A 13,819-nucleotide genomic window follows, 5' to 3' on the forward strand; every position below is an offset into this window, starting at 1 on the left:
CCTGATGATCAATGTAGCCCCATCAGTGCCACCAGTCAGTGCCCATCAATGTCACATATCAGTGCCTACCAGTGCCCATCAACGTTACATATCAGTGCCCATCTGAGCTGCCTTTCACTGCTACCTATCAGTGCTTCCAATCAGTGCCACCTAACAGTGCCCAGTCAGTGCTGCCTAACAGTGCCATATATGAGTGCTGCCTTTCAGTGCCCATCAATGCCACCTACCAGTGCCCATAAGTGCAGCCTATCAGTGCCCATCAGTGCAGCCTCATTAGCGCACATCAGTGAAGGAGAAAAATTACTTACAACATTTTATAACAGAAACAAAGAAAAAACTTTCTTTTTTTCAAAAAACTTTTAGTTTTTGGTTTGTTTAGCAAAAAAAAAAAAAAAAACCCAGGCGGTAATTAAAAATGCCACCAAAAGAAAGCTCTGTCTCAAAAAATTCTAAAAATGTAATATGGGTACACTGTTGCATGACCGGGCAATTGTCAAAGTATGACAGTGCTGAAAGTTGAAAATTGGCCTGGGCAGGAAGGGGGAGAAAGTGCCCGGTAGACAAGTGGTTAAATGTACAGGAAAAAGGGAGCTTATGTCTTATTTCTAACCCAGTTAACATGCATTCTTTTTTGGCAACATATTTATCTTGGGTGAAGCCATTTTTTTAATAAGCAAAACAGATGCAGAGTTCCATTTTCCAGACTGGAATACAATGGAACAAATTGAAAGCATTCCCAGAAATGAAATGATAAAAAATGTGGATTATATATCAGAAGCACAAAGTTTCTTCCCTTTTAAACCACAGCTAAGACTTTGAATGTAACAAGTTTGCTTATGGTGCCATAGCACCATTCAGTTCCTTGCTAATGTGTACATCAACCTTCTTATTAACTAGACAGAGTCAACCATGCAGCTAGCACTTTTAAAAGGACAGACACTATAGCTCCTGTAGCTCTTTTATTATAGGTTTCTTGGAAGGCCCCATGCACACAGGACATGTACGCCTATGCTCCAGGGGAGGAAAAAGCAACAAAAATGCTCCTAAAGCTGTGTTTTGCAAAGACGTTTAGGTGTGCCAAATTGGTTGGGTGTTCATTCATTCCATTGGCAAGAACATTAATTTATTCTGGCCATTGGAATGAATGAGTGCCTTTAGCACTAAAGCACATTTAGGAGCTTCAGGTATCTTTTTGCGGCAAAATTCTCCTCTCCTGAATGCACTGGTCTGTGGTTTTTTTTTTTTGTTTAACACCTGAAATTGTGCTCAGTGAGTTCCGATAGCAGGAATGAGACCACCCCCCCCCCTCCACAGAGCAAAAGGGGGGGGTGTCTCTTCCATCCAATCAGTTCTCAGAGATCCCCTCACTGAGCTCTGCAGTGTGCAATTTCAGCTCTCCACCCTCTCAGAACTCTCAGACAAGCTTTATAAATTCAGCACTTTGAACAGGATGCAGAAAAGAGTAGACTGCAGATAAACAGGTACAACTTATGAAGGTTTTGTTTCATCTGTGTGTATCACCTGGGTATATGTAAGGGTTTACAACCATTTTAACTACCGACATCACTGTTTGAGCAGCTGGTGAATACACATGTAAAAAGCTATCTAGTGGCAGACCGTGAACGTGCAAATCATATTCGTGCTGGAAGAGAGCAAGATGAGGAAAGCCCAGTTCTGGGATTTCAGTGTCGAGATCTGCGTTTTGGTTTTTTTTGTATTTTTTTTAAGATCTGGACATCATGGGGTTTATTTACTAAAGCTGGAGAGTCCAAAATCAGACTCCCTCCTGCATAGAAACCAATCAGCTTCCAGGTTTCATTGCCAAAGCTTCATTGAACAAGCTGAGGTTAGAAGTTGATTGGTTTCTATGCAGAAGGGAGTCTGATTTTGGACTCTCCAGCTTTAGTAAATAAACCCCCATGTGTCTTATTCAGTCATCCAGTCTTCCTGTTTGATTCTTAGTGTGTTTATATTACTTAGTGTGTAGCAGTGAAAAACACCCCTAGGTAGAATGGATGCCCAAAGATCCAGTGTAGGAATACAAAGTATGAAAAACTATTGCTGATACAGTATTTTACTAATGTAGTCCCCAAGTAAACAGCTAACAAGAAAACTTGATGCAACAAGCTATGATCATTTTCAAGTGTACTGCCCCTTTAGAATGTAAACTTCAGCATATACAGCATACTATTACTTCATTTCTTCAGAAAGCTCCCCCACTGGTGTAAGCTTTGACCTTGCCTGCACTGCAAGCAAGATCACACCTTCATCTTGGGATATCTCTGCAGGAACAGCCAAGGTGAAGGAAGAGTCATGCTAACAATATTTGGGAGAACAATAAAACCTGTATATACCAGTGTCTAATTTTTTTTGGCGGTATGTTTCTCATTTGTGGTTATTGTCATTCCACCAGTGTAATAACACAATAAAAATGACAACCAGATTATTTAAATAGTGATCACTCTTGCATAGGTCACTAGTCTGCATAATACTGTGTCAAGAAGGAACAGAATACACGTGACATTTACTGTCCAATCTACACAAACAACAAGATAAGAACATTTTGGAGAAGCAGCAAGATGTACTTCACTAAAAGAGGAACAATTTACCTTATCAGATATATCTACTTATGCCATTGAGAGATTATCGCTAACACTAAACAAAAACAAAAAAAGCAGCTATTTACCTTACGAATCCAGGTTGTAGTTATAGGATGGACTGCAATGTCACTCTCATGAGATTTAAATTCTAAGAAAGAAAAAGAAAAAAAAAAAAAAATCATCACAGGAAGTATATAAAGGCTGGTTTTACACAGAGGAAAGTTTATGAAACTAGTCAAAAATTTGTTGAATTTTTAGGCTTGGTTCACATATGTGCGAGTGGTGCCACTGCGGATCAGCATGAAAATCTGTACAGCTGCACCACCCGCACAGAGGAATGCGGACCCGCAGGCAGGTGCCATTAGTTCTAATGGCACGCCACCTGCACTGGAAAACGCAACCGTACTGGGAAATGTGGATCCCGCGCGGACTGCGTTTTCAAAAGAAGTGCAGGGACTTCTTCCCTGCATGTCACAAGGCACGGGAGTCCATTCAAATGAATGGGCTGTCGTGCTTGCGCAAAACGTGGCCCGCGCGGCCACATATATGTGAACCAGGGCTTCATGAATATTTTATTGAAAGAACAGGATCATATTTTTCGATGGCCTTTGGCAACGCATACAATTTTGAAGTGACTAGTCATTCTTTTAATTCTTTTGTACTTTGATCGGTAGCAGATGACTTTTAGGATGTAACTGCCCTGTGTGCTTAATCATTTTAGTCTTGATAAGGTCTCTCAGGAATGAATTTATGCAACTTTTTTTTTTTTATTCAACCAGCTGAAATCTCCCATTTTAGGAGATCAGTGATTGTTGAACCACGAATAATGCAACGTTTTCTACATTAATTCATTATTCTTTAAATATTCAGCAAACCTCTGAATCTTCAAAAACATGAGGGAGAGTGTGGCCACCTTTAGAATTTAACGGCCAGCATACCATTAAAAAAAAAAATTAATCCAAAACATTTGTACCACAAGGAATCCAATAAAATTCTAAAATTCATGGTTTTCACATGTACAGAGGTTCCAGATGTAGGAGTATGAACAGTCCTGATGGCAAAACAAAGCATACTAAAATTTACTTAAAGTGTCACTAAATCCACAGCAGTAAAATCAATGTGTATTTGCAGTAAAGAATGCTTGTTATACTCACTGTGGAACTTAATGGGTTAATCCTCTGCATTGTGTAAAACGGATGTTTAAGCCTGTTTTCTCTGATCCTCCCCTTCTACTGTCCCTGACTCATCTCCCAATAGAACAGAGCCTTGGAGCAAGCTGCACATGCTCAGTTTTGTATTTTGCTAGAAAGTTTTTAATTTTTACTGCCCCCTTTAGCAGAAACAGTTATGTCTGGTTCACACCAATGCAGTAGTATGTGTTTTGTCTGTTTTTCAATGCTTTTTGTGGAACGTTTAGTTTGTTTAAAATGTGAGCCAAATTGTTTGCTGGGCAGATTAAAAACGCAAAATGCACTACATGAATCTTTGTGCAGCATCTCCATTGAAGTCTATTGAACCAAAAACGCAATGTTTTGCGTTTAAAAAAAGTCCCTGACCCCTACCAAAAATGCAGTGGTTTAAAAAAGCATAGATGTGAACTTGCCCCATAGGAAACCATGTGAAATGGACTGTAGTGTGTTTCGGAAAAAAGCCCTAAAAAAAAACGCATTGGTGTGAACCAGGCCTTAATTATATTCATTTTACATAACTGCCTGCAGTTCTGACAAATGCTAAAATATTTTATGGCTCCTGAATGCAAAAATCTTTCCGTTGCAAGATATTTGTCGGTTTCTTTGTATGAAGCACCTCTTTTAAAATCCCCCTACAAAATTTCAAATGTGCATCAAATCAGGGCTTTGATAAGGCCAGTCTTGGGGGGACTTTAAATAGTTCCACCATGGTGATATGACTGGAAAGTGGGAGCAGATACCTGTCAAAACCAGGTACTTCCACAGGAAAAAAAAAAAAAAAAAACCTGTCCAAAAAGGTGGCAAAGGAGGGAGGCGGAAAAGCAGAACTTTGCTTTTTGGGTGAAGTTCCACTTTAAAGTGGAATTATTCATTTTAATAAATCTAGCAATCTTTTTGAATCCTATGCCAGACTCATAGGGCATCGACAACCTTCATTGTGAGGATCTTGACATGTTGACACTACACACTTCAATGGCGCAGAGAAAACCAAACCCTTGATAAATAAGAGCCCATCTGCAAATTCCTTAGGGAGGTTCAAATCATTGGCACCTAGTTTGGAACACACTATTCTAGTTTTATGGATTTAAAGCCCAACTCTAGGCACTTCCACTCCAGCTCCAGTGTTCTCCCTCTCTTTCAGCACTTTGAGCTGTTGGAGGTCCTTCTGCATTATCATGTACAATAAATAGGATACTAAGCTAGTATTATAAAAGAAGACACAAGTGCAACAGGGTGCACCTTCGAGGGGAGCCTTCACAGGACTGGTTGCACCAATAGAAGGACCTTACTGGAGCATGGAATAAGGTCCTGCACTCCTAGACTGAATGAGCGGCTGACCCTTGCAGTGCAGTGGTAGATTTTGTCTAATCCCTGGAGTTGGGCTTTATAGCGGTGGTAAATACAGGGGGGTACTTACTTTTCCCAACAGATCCGCATTTTTATTTTTTTATTTACTTTAATCACCTTTCAATCTATGAACGATTTGAAAAAAAAAAAAATCTAGTGTGTGCTTGTTCAAACATATTGATAAAGTACATTTCCATGGGGTATGCTTACTGTTTTCACATGACTATATGCTCAATAGATATCCCACAGAATCCTATATTCCTTTGCAAGACCCTTGTCAGATGCATTGATTTATTTCCCTTATATTGGGCTGCGATAATAAAACTAAAATAAGACTTAGGATTTTGGACCTAAATGTAAATGAGATTCTTGTACGCTGACATTGCCTTCAGCTGTTACATGAGCACAAGTGAACAGAAAACTATTAGCTGAAACTATTTTCCATCCTTAAAAAAAGAAAAGGGGGTGGGGTCTTCTAATTATTGACCATCAATCAGCACTCTTCATTGTCAGTGGACAATTCTTTTTGTGTTATCATGTGTGCACCCAAGCATAATCAGTCCATGGATAGTCCAGTCACATGGCTGAGCCACAGAAATCACCACATACAGTTTCTGTAACAAGCTATGTGCTCAGGAATATGTACACTTCATTAATGCAAAAAAAAAAATTGCAGCTGTCATTAGCAATCAATATGAAATTAATCATTTGCTGATCTGGCTACGGTAAAATGAAGTCTGATAGGCTGACATGGGTCACTTCCTTTCTGTATTCCTTTACTGAATAAGCACATAGAGTGCTTGCTGACATTAGGATATAGAAAATCTATCCACATATAATGAATGACTGCATATCAATTACAGCTGAAATTAAACATTTTCAAGTGAAACTAATCAATGTAAAATGATGGATTTTTACAGAAGTTTGACAAACTCCTAGAATGGATAGACAGGCAGTTTTATGCTACAGTAACAAAGTCTACAATACAGATAAGGCAAATCTACACTCACTAGCCATTTTATTAGGTACACCTTGCTAGTATCAGGTTGGACCCCCTTTTGCCTTCAGAGCTGCCTTAATTCTTCGTGCCATAGATTCAACAAGGTGTTTGAAACATTTCTCAGAGATTCCGGTCCATATTGACATAATAGCATCACGCAGTTGCTGCAGATTTATCAGCTGCACATCTAAGATGCCAATCTCCAAAGGTGCTCTATTGAATTGAGATCTGGTGACTGTGGAGGCCATTGGAGTATGGTGAACTCATTGTCATGTTCAAGAAACCAGTTTGAGATGATTTGAGCTTTGTGACATGGTGCATTATCCTGCTGGAAGTAGTCATCAGAAGATGGGTACACTATAGTCATAAAGGGTTGGACATGGTCAGCAACAATACTCAGGTAGGATGTGGCTTTTAAACGATGCTCAATTGGTACTAAGGGGCCCAAAGTGTGCCAAGAAAATATGCCCCACACCATTGCACCACCACCACCAGCCTGAACAGTGAACGGCAGGATGGATCCATGCTTTCATGTTTACACCAAATTCTGATCCTACCATCTGAATGTCACAGCTGAAATGGAGATTCATCAGACCAAGCAACGTTTTTCCAATCTTCTATTGTCCAATTTTGGTGAGCCTGTGCAAATTGTAGCCTCCGCTTCCTGTTCTTAGATGACAGGAGTGGCACCAGGTGTGGTCTTCTGTTGCTGTAGCTCATCTGTTTCAAGATTCAACATGTTGTGCATTCAGAGATGGTATTCTGCATACCTTGGTTGTAACAAGTGGTTATTTGAGTTACTGTTGCCTATCATCTCCAACCAGTCTGCCCATTCTTCTCTGACATCAACAAGGCATTTTGGTGCACACAACTGCCGCTCACTAGATATTTTCTCTTTTGCAAACCATTTTCAGTGAACCCTAGATATGGTTGTGCATGAAAATCCCAGTAGATCAGTAGTTTTTGAAATACTCAGACCAGCCCGTCTAGCACCAACAACCATGCCATGCTCAAAGTCACTTAAATTCCCTTTCTTCCCCATTCTGAAGCTTGGTTTGAACTTCAGCAAGTCGTCGTCACCAAATCTAGATGCTTAAATGCATTAAGTTGCTGCCATGTGATTGGCTGATTAGCAATTTGTGTTACCAAGCAATTGAACAGGTGTACCTAATAAAGAGGCCGGTGAGTGTAGGTCTACATATTTCTCACATGCCTGGCATACTATAAAAAAGCTGCAAAGCACACAAAAATCAAAGAAACTGCCATGGTTTGACATTAAGTCTACATGGGAGTCCCAAGAACATCAACCTAGACCTAAGACCTCCCTAAATTCTTCAATATGAGCATTCAGTTCAGATCAACAGGAAATATGTTGATCGTCAATATAAAGCAAAATCGAGGCCAGTGCAAAGGGTACTGCTAAACGTGTGTCAATGCAAGTGAATTGCAATTGTATGAAATGAAGATGAATTCTAGCAGGGCATGGGAGCAGCTGAGCTCCACATACATTTACATACTTTATTTCTCAGAAAAAGGATACTTTAACTTCCTGTAAGGGCCAGTGCTGAGGGTTTTTTGTTTCAAGTTCATTTTACATTCCCATACAAGTCTATGGGAATGCAAAACCCATTTGGAGTAGGTTGAATGCATGGCAGAAGGAGGTCAACTGCAGGTCAAAATATACAATTCAAGGAGTTCTGATTGATTTCAGGAGCCTCTCAAACTGATAAACTGATTTCATCAACATAACCCGAAAGCTTGTTGACAAAGGCCCAACATTGTTTTTCTTTTTTCGCTGAACAGAATAGCCAAAAGTAACCACTTAAAATTCAGATATTAGCCTGACTACAATAAAGACTGCACTTAGATTTGTGTTGCTATGGTAGAACCATCACAAACATTGCTGACCCCTCCTATTATATTCTTTGACATTCTCCTCAATGAACAGTATGCATTTAATGAGAAGGAATACATGTATGCAATGGTTAATCGGAGACTTTACGTCTCACCTGCAAGGCTAATAAGTATATAAAATGTGTTTAAAATAATAGGCAAGAAAGCAAACAATCTATGCCAACAGGCTCAACAAGGGTCAACAGAACAAACTTTAGAGGGCCACGGCAAAAACCTTGTGGCCACAAGCTGCATACACAGAATACTGGACATCCACCCATAAAAACTATGAACAAAAGACCATTTAGCGAACTAACGATGCACGGCTACAGTAGTTGGTGTTGCGTCTGGAACCTCCAGGTAAGCCTGGTTGCCCCAGTCGTGAAATGATTGTTTGCACAATCGTTGCATACATGTATTATTTTGTACTTATCTGTTTCAGATGTTCTATATTCTCTCTCAAAATACTCGTGAAGAAGCGGAAAAACTGTGAATCATGTTGAGAAGAACAGGCTAAAAAAAAGTTATACTGTAAACATTTTAGTGCATTCTGATATTAGTTTGCAGTAATTAGTCCAGTTATGAGAGAATTGTGACCATTATGTGCGATATATTGTTGGTGCATATTGCTGTAATTTATGTATTTTAAAATAGTAAAGCACTTTGAATTTTAACAAATATTTTTAATGTCTATGATGGTACCATCAAGTCCTTTTTCAGGCATAAATTAGAGTTTTCTTTTGAGGTAGACTCTGATGACCGACTACATCCAAGCAATGAAGAGTAATTTCCTTTGGGTACTTATGAGAAGGGCGCAGGACAGAGAGAACCATATTGAAGTCTCAAGGAAGAAAAGAGCATGGCAAAAAGGGAGCCTGATCGAAGTGCCTGTGTTCACACCAGACAAAGTAAGGCTTTTTATGCTTTTAGCAAGGCAGGAATGACAGACTCAGACTGTCAGAAAATCGGTTGCGGTTTGCACCGCATCCACTCTGTATGACATGTAAAATAACATTGCTTCCTATAGTGCCTGTTTACATATGTCCAATACACTGGCAGTGCGGATGAGGTGTGGTTTGAAAACGAGTCATGTAAGATTTCTGAGCAGTGCCTTCAGGTTCAGTTGCAGATTATAGGCTGACTTTTATGGGAACCGTTTTTAAACCTCATACGTGTGAACAGGATAAAATCCTGAGCTAATCTTGTTCAGAACCGGATGTTAACCGGACATGAACTGCTGAACAACTAACTACTGTGGCAATTAGCTGTGAAACCTGAGCTTCAATTCGCATCGCACAAGTGTGAATCAGCTTTGAATGTGCAAAGAGTTAAGAGAATCTCACTTCCTATTATGAACTTCGGGTTCGGGCTGGATCAGCCAAGTTCGGTGGATTCCACTGCAGGTGCTGGCTGGTAAAGAGTCCCTTCATTTCTAGATTTTCTATAGGGCTTGGACGATGTGCCCCAAGACCCACACACCAAGCAATACATCAAACCGATAGTAGCAGCCTCGGTCTCTGTCCTAGCTACACCCCTGACGTGTTTCACCCTGCCCATGAGGTTTAGTCATGGAGGACCTCCATGACTTAGAATTTATGAAACTTGTGACAGTACCAGCCCTTTCCTGATTAGCTGCAGTTCCAGAATTACACTTAGTAAATATCTGAACAGCTGCTGATTAATTTTCCGAAAATGCAGCTTCAGAATAAACGCAAAAACCATGTGTGACGGAACGCTGCGCCTGACCCTTGCCCTTCTCACCGACTCGTGACTGAAGGACCAGCCGATCTCGCACCACACTGTCACTTGCATAACAATGCCACTCTCAGCTGCGCCCTACACAAAGATTTTCCAGCTCACGGGACTACAATCTATGTGCCAGCAGCCGGAGAGCGATTGTTACTGGGTCAGATTAATTACGCAATTAACCCTTTACACTGCCACCACCACCTTTTTACAGAGAAGGAAACTCACAAATCTTGGCAGTAACACTAGGATACACACAGACAGATATATTCAGAGGATTATTACATACAGTAGCACTCTTCAAGAGACAGGGATTCTTTAGTTTGTATTAAAAGCTTTAGAGACAGTTTCAACACTTTTCAAAATAGGATTCATTACTAAAAAGGTCAAAATGGTGCAATTAAAATATTTACAGAAAAAGATGTTACAAAGACATAAAGAGAACAATAAAACAGAAATAAAAGAAAGGAGTTCAGAAGGTAGAATGCTTGCAATGTCCTTGGTTTTAGCCGAGTCCAATTGTCCGAGCAAAAAGATTGCCTTGGCTCTCAAGTCTGTTAGAAGTTTCCTGATTGATGTTAAATGAGTGCTCTCTTCTCCAGACCTGTCAGTCTTTTTCTATGATATTAAAGGGGTGTTGCCTGAGAACAAATGACCAATCTTCCAGTTTGGAGATGGGTGCTAGGCGGTAACCAAGGTTATGACCGAGTCCCAACTGCAGTTTCATACTAATATTAATAACTTCCAGTATGTACAGGTGGTATTCTAGCAACTGGCAGATTAATATTCAGAATTATATTTCAAACCCAGGGATACCAAACACAGCATACCCTTGTCACCCAGGATAGAAGAGACTGCTTTCTTCTCTGTCCTAGGTGCTAATATAGTCATGTATGGCCTTGTTTGACTCACATTAAAATGATCTAGCCAAAATATATACCTAATATTAATGTGCCCAGTTCCTGCTGAATTTTATAAATTGTTACATGTGGAATTGACATTTTATGGCATGCTCTAGCCCTAACAGGTCATGACTGTCTGAGTTATTGTTTTACGATCGGGCAGAGGAAAGTGGTTTTCAAAGCAGACCTCCTGAACCAGACTAATTAGCGGTTTACAGCCCTGGAGCTTCATCTATCTGTGTTTTATTTAGGATAAGAGGCCCTTTTGAAGTCCGTTCAACTTACAGCTATAAATTCCATTTCAGGAGGAAGGGGGAAAGAAAGGAGAGACAAAATGGCTGAGGCCTAACAAGATGGCTGTCACGTACAGCGTCCATGTCTCTATTGCGCATAACCGTCACACCATGCAAGCCTGGTGTGAGGGGGAGAACTGTGGAAGGAGGAGGAGGCCAAACAGAAGGAACAGACGGGGAAAAGAGCACAATTTTACACATTTAACACCAAATGTTTATTGCTGGCAACAGTGTTCCTCAGCCCGATTGTTTGTGTATGCACACATGTGGCAGAATATACACTGTCCTTTCTCACTTTGGATCGGTTTACAGTACCCACAGAGCAGGACATGCACTGCACGCCGCATCTGTATGTAAATGTGTGACAGCATTTTTTTAATCACCGTTAGATACTGCACACTGTAGAGTGTATACCATAACAGTGAGGAACAGAAGTATTTGAACACCCTGCAATTTTGCTAGTTCTCCCACTTAGTAATCATGGATGGGTCTGAAATTCACATTGTAGGTGCATTCCCACTCTGAGAGACGGAATAAAAAAAAAATATTTTAGGAAATCACATTGTATGATTTTTAAAAGAATTTGTCTTGCACTGCTGAACATAAGTATTTGAACACCTGAGAAAATCAGTGTTAGTATTTGGTACAGAAGCCTTTGTTTGCAATTACAGAGGTCAAATGTTTCCTCTAGTTCTTGACCAGGTTTGCACACACTGCAACAGGGATTTTGGCCCACTCCTCCACACAGATCTCCTCTAGATCTGTCAGGTTTCGGGGCTGTCGCTGAGCAACACGGAGTTTCAGCTCCCTCCAAAGATGTTCTATTGGATTTAGGTCTGGAGACTGGCTAGGCCACTCCAAAACCTTGATATGCTTCTTACGGAGCCACTCCTTGGTTATCTTGGCTGTGTGCTTTGGGTCGTTGTCATGTTGGAAGACCCAGCCACGACCCATCTTCAATGCTCTGACTGAGGGAAGGAGGTTGTTGCTCAAAATCTCACAATAAATGGCCCCATTCATCCTCTCAATACAGTGCAGTCGTCCTTTCCCCCTCGCAGAAAAGCATGATGTTACCACCCCCATGCTTCACAGTAGGGATGGTGTTCTTGGGATGCAACTCATCCTTTTTCCTCCAAACACGGCGAGTGAAGTTTAGACCAAAAAGTTCTACTTTGGTTTCATCTAACCACATGACTTTCTCCCATGCCTCCTCTGGAGCATCCAGATGGTCACTGGCAAACTTCAGACGGGCCTGGACATGTGATGACTTGAGCACGGGAACCTTCCGTGCAATGCATGATTTGAAACCATGACGGCGTAGTGTTCTACCGACAATGACCTTTGAAACTGTGGTCCCAGCTCTCTTCATGTCATTGACCAGCTCCTCCCTTGTAGTTCTGGGCTGATTCCTCACCTTTCTTATCAGTGATACCCCACGGGGTGAGATCTTGCATGGAGCCCCAGTCCGAGGGAGACTGACAGTCGTCTTTAGCCTCTTCTATTTTCTAACAATTGCTCCAACAGTTGATCTATTTTCACCAAGCTACTTGGCAATTGCCCCGTAGCCCTTTCCAGCCTTGTGGAGGTCCACAATTTTGTCTCTGGTGTCTTTTGACAGCAATTTGGTCTTACCCATGGTAGTAGTTGGCGTCTGACTAACTGTGGGGTGGACAGGTGTGTTTAAAGAGCTCAGACAGGTGCTAATAAGTTAGATTGAGTGGAGTAGAGGGGGACTTTTTAAAAGGCACAGTAACAGGTCTTTGAGAGCCAAAATTATTGCTGTTTCTTAGGTGTTCAAATACTTTTGTTCAGCAGTGCAAGACAAATAAATTCTTTAAAAATCATACAATGTGATTTCCTGAATTTTTTTTTAAATTCTGTCTCTCCAAGTGGGAATGCACCTACAATGTGAATTTCAGACCCCTCCATGATTTCTAAGTGGGAGGACTTGCAAAATCGCAGGGTGTTCAAATCCTTCTGTTCCTCACTGCATGTAAGCTCTAAAGAGCAGGGCCTGCTGTGTCCTCTTGTACCAAATTGTATTGCAACTGTAATGTCTACTTTCATTTTGTAAAGCTCTGTGCAAACTGTTGATGCTAAATAAATCCTGAATAATATGTAGGTTTATACTAGTTTATTTAACCATGCTCCTTTATGTCACAATATTCAATGCAATTTAGCCATGCCAATTTTGCCTATATCTTCACCAACCCCTTTCTGCCAACATTACACAGATATGTGGTCTCACAGAAGTGGGTCTATATAAGGCAACATATATGTGTACATGTCTTTGTGCTGGGAGCACACCACACAATCGATTGGCAATCACTGTATAGCTGCCTATGTGTTTTTTCTTTCTCTTCTGAATGGAGAGAAAGATACAAGAAGTAAAACAAAAAAAGTGTGTAAAAAACAAAATTATAAAAATAAAAATTATAGCTAGATCAAGATTTGATCAAGGTCAGTGCCAGGGTTAGTATTGGTATCAATGTAGGGATCAAAGGCCAAGGTCAGAAGCTCAGGTCAATGGTCGGGTTAGTATATTTTGGGCAGTATTTAAGAAAAAAAAAAATTAATAAAACTTTTTTTAAAATTAGTATCAGTGTGTTTTAGGTAGGATAAGAAGCAAAAATGCAGACTCTTGTATTTGGGCCCTACTATGGGTACAAACAAAAACGAACATACACGTGGGTATCCTGCGATTTTATGGAGCAGGAGTTTATTTTGGGTTGATCTTTAGTGGTAGATCATGGTAGTGAAAGGAAATATACACCCAATTTTAATAAAAAAAAGAAAATCAGGGTTTTTTTTTTTTTTTTACAGTTTCTTTTTATAATAACCTGCATAC

The 13,819-nt window shown here is 40.4% G+C and overlaps 1 protein-coding gene across 22 annotated transcripts in view; it reads right to left on the reverse strand.

Annotated features, from left to right (window-relative positions):
• EPB41L2 (erythrocyte membrane protein band 4.1 like 2) overlaps window positions 1–13,819 on the reverse strand; it is a 296,017-nt gene that overhangs the window by 194,994 nt on the left and 87,204 nt on the right. For 21 of the 22 annotated variants that reach the window (XM_089676149.1, XM_089676147.1, XM_089676162.1 and 18 more), the window contains exon 2: window positions 2,687–2,748. The exons of the other annotated variant lie outside the window; for it this stretch is intronic. The gene's annotated coding sequence lies outside the window, so the exon portion shown is untranslated. The remainder of the gene's footprint in view (window positions 1–2,686; window positions 2,749–13,819) is intronic. 22 annotated transcript variants of the gene reach the window in all.

Source organism: Staurois parvus, unplaced genomic scaffold (assembly GCF_062004578.1).
Source record: "Staurois parvus isolate SC_StPar_1 unplaced genomic scaffold, SC_StPar_1.0 ptg000165l, whole genome shotgun sequence".
Taxonomy (NCBI): domain Eukaryota; kingdom Metazoa; phylum Chordata; class Amphibia; order Anura; family Ranidae; genus Staurois; species Staurois parvus.